Source organism: Lepus europaeus, chromosome 3 (genome assembly GCF_033115175.1).
Source record: "Lepus europaeus isolate LE1 chromosome 3, mLepTim1.pri, whole genome shotgun sequence".
In the NCBI taxonomy this organism is placed as follows: domain Eukaryota; kingdom Metazoa; phylum Chordata; class Mammalia; order Lagomorpha; family Leporidae; genus Lepus; species Lepus europaeus.
This window is the reverse complement of record NC_084829.1, coordinates 137,682,056-137,688,035: the sequence shown is the minus strand read 5'-3', so window position 1 is coordinate 137,688,035 and position 5,980 is coordinate 137,682,056. Positions and strand designations below refer to the sequence as shown.

Here is a 5,980-nt window from a genome sequence, read left to right as displayed (position 1 = left end):
AAAAACTAATGCAGTTTTTCACACCATGATTTTACACACCAGTGAAATGTTAGCTGAGGCACTTCAGCTATACAGGAACATCAGGCATTCTGTTGTAAGTAGAATTTGCCTTGCCTTATTGGGTGATTGTGTTAGTGAACACTGCATAAGGATTTGAGTTTTGGTCTAGCAAATAAGTGCACACAAAGCAGGGACCTCTTTCATTTCTCCTTCTAGTGAACTATAGAACTATGCATAAAGTAGACTGAGAGAGCCCTTAGAGATTATGTAAGCTGAACTTCTCTTTTCACACACTAGGAGACTATTGTTGGCAATAGAATTCACACTCAAATCCAAGTCCTCAAGTGTACGCTCAGGTACAGTCCACTAAAACAACCCTGAAACTCAACCCTGTGAAGGCTTCTGGGAGAGCGGGACCCGCCCCTCTTACTTTAGTTATGTTTCATTGGGAATTTGTAGAAAAGGTAACAGCAGGGGATTGGTCCCAGCTACTGGCTTCCATGGCACTTTCTTTGCTTAGATAGCTCTCCCCTCCCAGGTAACCAGCCAGCTCAACATCAACTCCTGCCTAGCCTGGAACCCCACCCTGGAGGCTCCCTCCCATTGCTCCAGGTGCCACAGCTGTCCCTCCATTGGGCAGCAACAGCAGGGTCCCATTGCCCCTCACTCTGCTTCCTCCTCCAGAGTTTCTGGTAATCAGTGAGTAGGAGAAGGGAGCCTGCCACCATGAAAACTCCTTGAGTACAGGACTTTTGTCTCCTTGGTTGACTGCCAAGCAGTGCCTGGCACACAGGAGGTCCTCCATATTTTCTGATTGAATAGAAATACTTTTTCTTTTCACCATTGAAGTAGACATTTTCATTTGTCAGTGGTGACAGCAGTGTAGTCTTGCTCTCTTCAGTCGCTGTACCCAGGCCCTGGGCACTGTCACTGCCCTCCCGGGATGAGCAGCCCTCACGGGGAGCCAGATGCAGCAGTTATTTTCAGTTCCTTTCTCATGTCTACATTTGGACATGCAGAAATCTTTTTCTAATCCTTTGTGTAATATTAACTCCTTCCTTTTTTTTTTTTTAACCTCTCCCTCTCCCCAACCTCAGAAGGAACAATAACTTTAGTAACCTCTTGTCCACTTCAAGGATTATATGGGATGTAGATAGCAAAACACAATAGGCAAAATCAAAGACTCATGAGAGATATATAAAAATGTACCAGGGGCAAGCATTTGGCACAGTGGTTAAGAAGCTACTTCGAACAGCTGTGTCCCTTATTAGAGTGCTTGGGTTTCAGTCCCAACTCTGCTTCCAACTCTAGGTTCCTACTAATGCACACCATTGGAGGCAGCAGGTGATGGCTCAATGATTGGGTCCCTGTCACTCTTGTGAGAGACCTGGATTGAGTTTCAGGCTCCCAGGCTTTTGGGGACTAGCAGATGGGAGCACTTTCTCTCTCTCTCTCTCTCTCTCTCTCTCTCTTTCTCTCTCTCTCCCTCTCCCCTTCTCAAATAAACATGTTTCAAATATACATAGAGATGTATATATTAAGATTATTAAAATTTGAATTTTATATAAATATATTTTAAAGGAGCTACCTATTAATTTTTAAATGAATTTTTACTCCTTTAATATTATTTTATCTGAAGTTGGAGAGACAAATATATCTACCAAATATAATATAATATAATATACAAATATATCTACCAAATCTCCGCAAATGTCCGTATCAGTTAGGGGTGGTTCAAACTGAACCCAGGAACCCAGAACTCCATCCAAGTCTCCCACATCAGGAGAACAGACCTAAAATACTTGAATTATTATCATTTTTGCCTCCTGGGATGCACATGAGCAGGAAGCTAGATTGGAAGTGGAGTAGCCAGATAGCAAACCAGGCACCCCAATATGGGATACAGTACATCAAGTGAGGACATAACCTCAACACCAAACACCTACCCCTGTAAATATTTTTAAGGTATATCTCTTTAAGTAATTTTTCTAGAGGATGCCTGCCTCTAACACTAATCTGCTCTGATAGGTCATTCTCTTCAGTTCTATTCTTCACCTGTCCAAAAACAACTATTGAATCATCTCAATATATTCTAAGCTTCTCCCTCACCTTTTATTTCAGATCCATTTCCCTTGTGTTTTTCTCTAATCAGCCCTTATTAGCTAGAAATTGAATGCTTGTTTACTTCATTCTCCCTGGTGAAATGAAAAAGTGTTGACATCATGAAAACACAGTTTTAAATTGAGCAACAGATAGCTCTTATCTTTCAAAAGCACTTCCTTGGCCACATCCACCTGAGATTCTCCCTTGTTCTCTGCTGTTCCCTCCACTCTCTCTTTTAAAGTGAAACATTCTTTGGTTTTAGTGTCCAGAAAGCGATATCCCAAAATACGCCACTTTGGACCTCAAACAGCGAGCGTGTGGGAAGCTGCAGGTGCAGGGAAAGCTTTCTCTGAACAACCTCTATGTACCTAAGGACCAGACCTGCCAATGGACAACACATCGCCTCCAATTCCCGTCCTGAAATTTCATTAGCCAAGGAAGAGGAGACTCATTTCACAAAGGAAGAGATTGAAAACCAAATCCCACACCTAAAGTTGTTCCCAGACATTGTCTGCTCTTCAGGCACACTCATCTCCTCTAAAAACGTCTTCTCCCACTACAACCCCGCCTACCTTCCCCATCTCCTGTTCCCTTCTGAAGAGGGTATTTAAGCTCAACCATCTGGCCCTGTTTTGCGTTTCATATTTTGCATGGCTCCTGTGTACATGTGTGTATTAATACATTTGTATGCTTTTGCTCCCATTAGTCTACTGCTGCTTTATTTCAGCAGACTCAATTGTGGAATCTTCAAAGAGAAATTTTGAACTTCCCTACATTTGTATAGTCACGAGGTTATACAGCAGTAACCACTATCTAATTCCAGACCATTTCACCATTCCCCAAGGAATCTGCATATACATCAGCAATTACCATTCTCCTCCCACTCCAGTTCTTTTTTTAATATTTATTTTAAAGGCAGAATGATACAGAGTGAGGGAGACACACATACCCAGAAAGAGAATGAGAAAGAGAGAGATCTTCCATCTACTGATTCATTACTCAAATGCCCACAATATCCAGGGCTGGGCCAGGCCAAAGCCAGGATCCAGGAACTCCATCTGGGTCTCCCATGTAACTAGAAGGGACCCAAGTACTTGGGCCGTGATTCACTGACTTCCAGGCACGTGAACATGAGGGAAGCAGTATCAGCAGCACGGAGTTGCTAGGACATAAACCAGACCCTCTGATTTGGGAGACAGGTGTCCTAAGGGAGCTTTATTTACCGTGCCACAGTGCCCTCCACTCCCCCCAGGAGTTGGCCAACCACTCGTCTACTTTCTTTTTGTTTGTTTGATTGTTTGGTAAATGTTTTTATTTGAAACAAATAGTTGCACTAAGGAAGACCTTACTCTCCCCATTTCAAAATAAAATGAGCAGAGCAGGGTCAAAATTCATTTTTGTGAACATCTTTCTATTCATTGTTGTCTGGACAACATTATTCATCAGCAGTTTTTCTTATACAAAATATTAGACCAAAACTAGTAGCATCGCATAAAAAGGAGTAGTGCTGTTTTTGTGTCTAGGGCAGTATGCTCTGTAAGTGCTTTAAGGTGGGAGACATACATACACAATGCACTCTTTAGAAAACCTAATAATTCAAAATAGCATTTTTAATCCTGTTCTCTCTCTCATAGTGAAAAGTAATGCTGGGCTCTGACACTCAGCTTTGATTTCATCCTGACTTTTTACAATTTTTTCCCACATATGACTTGCATCATTGAGGAATGGATAGAAGTTCGTTCATTCGAAAGAGAGGTTTATCTACTCCTCCCTCCTTGTCTTGCTTTCACACTCATACTCCTTCAGGCAGCTGTTATCTAAAGGTTTTTAGAGCCACTGTCCTGTTTGGCTTCTTCCCAAAGCTTGTCCAAACCATAGGCATCTTCCTCAAACTGAACTTGTCTTTCTCAGTATCTCTGCCTACAGCCTGAACCAGAAATCTCCTTGTCAGGAACAAATTTGCTGGTCTCCATTCTGGCTTCACCACACACATCCTTGTTCAGATGTTTACTGGACCTATGAATAGTCTGGTCTTTACCACCTCTTCAGGCTTGATCATAAACTTCAATTTCATTTTCTCCACTTGTAAATGCACTGTTCATTCCTCTGGGTTGGTTGGAGAGCCTTTGGTCATGCTGAATTTCATTGGAGATTTGGCATGCCAAGAGCAATGACTTCACTGATGGCATTATCTCATTTCTCTGTGATTTTGTCCTCTTAGGAGGAGCTGCCTGGAAAGATTCCAGTAATGCTGCCTCTCCTTTCACCTATCATGCCAGATTTCATCTCTCTCATGTGATTCCTGTCCTCTTCTTTCCACAGAGTTTTGAGCCCACCTCTCTTCTCCCAGCTTTCTTGACCATCTCTCTAAGCTTTTCTTCATGTCTCTCCTTTTCTGAGCCATCTTTCTCCCTGTTTGGACACATGTCTTCCAATCAGCAATGTAGAGGGCTTCAGATAGTTTAACAAAATTTTCATTTATTTTTTCTCTTTATAGTCCTCTTTCATAAGCAGCAGGATGTTTGTATAATGGAATTATAAAATCCTCTGTGTTTTTCCAGTTGGAAACACAGGAGGAATCGTCCACACTTGTTGTTCCTGTACAGTCATCCTTAGGCTAGAAGAATGCATGAGAGGTTCAGAAGTTGGTCCCAAAGGGATTTGCTTATTAATCTTCAACCTTGGAAGCTCCATTGGATATTTCTACATTTCTGTCATCTATATAGCCCTGTGTTTAGCTCCAGAGTTGAGCTTGCTGAGATGGTGTGAAACCCATAACTTTCTGAGTTGGTGAACAAGAGCCAGTTTAGCAACTGCTCCGATTGGCATGGCTGTGCCAACCTTCCAGAATATGGATTTTTCTAAGGCTACTATTGTGTTTTCTGTTATCTCTTTAATAGTTTTTTTCAATCAACTCTTTTCTAGTCTGGATCATCTGCATTCATAACCTCCTTTGGAACCAGGCCAGAGCATTTGCTATAAATATCTTTGTCTTCATCCTTCCTGAGCAATTACTAATTAATTGTTCCTTTAAGATCTACCTGTATGACCAGTGTATTTGAAATTTTTTTCTTACATCCCGTATCTAAGGGTTACTGAACCACATGGATCCTTGGAAAAGCATCTCCATCTCCCATACCTCTAACAACCAGGGTGTCTAGACTCCATATGAGAGAAGTTCTTTTCAGAAGGAGACCAACGAGATCTTCCATGGTCTCTGGGATCTCGCCTTTTCTTCTGCCTTGAGTTGGTCCTTTGAAATCTTAGTGGGTGCAAGTAAAAAGCTGGTGAGTGCCATATTCTTCCACTTTTTCCAATATGAGTGACAGCACTGAGGGGAGCTGCTACTGTCTTTCTTTATAGATTTTGCCTTTTCTGGATTTCACATAAATTGTGTCATCCACTATGTGGGTTTTTGAACCTGGCTTCTTTCACCTAGAATATTGGTTTCAAGCTTCAATGGTGGCTGGCGCCGTGGCTCACTTGGCTAATCTTCTGTCTGCAGCGCTGGCACTCCAGGTTCTAGTCCCGGTTGGGGCACTGGATTCTGTCCCGGTTGTTCCTCTTCCAGTCCAGCTCTCTGCTGTGGCCCAGGAGTGCAGTGGAGGATGGTCCAGGTCCTTGGGCCCTGCACCTGCATGGAGACCAGGAGGAAGCACCTGGCTCCTGGCTTCAGATGGCACAGCGCACTGGCCGTAACGTGCCAGCCATAGCAGCCACCTGGGGGGGGGGGGGTGAACCAACGGAAAAAGGAAGACCTTTTTCTCTCTGTCTCTGTCTCTGTCTCTCTCACTGTTTAACTCTGCCTGTCAAAAAAAAAAAAAAAAAAAGAGAGAGAGAGAGAGAGATTCAATGGTGTTGTTGAAAGGACCATCAC

The 5,980-nt window shown here is 42.7% G+C and overlaps 1 pseudogene; it reads right to left on the bottom strand.

Annotated features, from left to right (window-relative positions):
* Nucleotides 1–3,864: 3,864 nt before the first annotated feature.
* On the bottom strand, nt 3,865–5,401 carry LOC133757129 (SNW domain-containing protein 1-like; annotated as a pseudogene).
* Nucleotides 5,402–5,980: the final 579 nt, after the last annotated feature.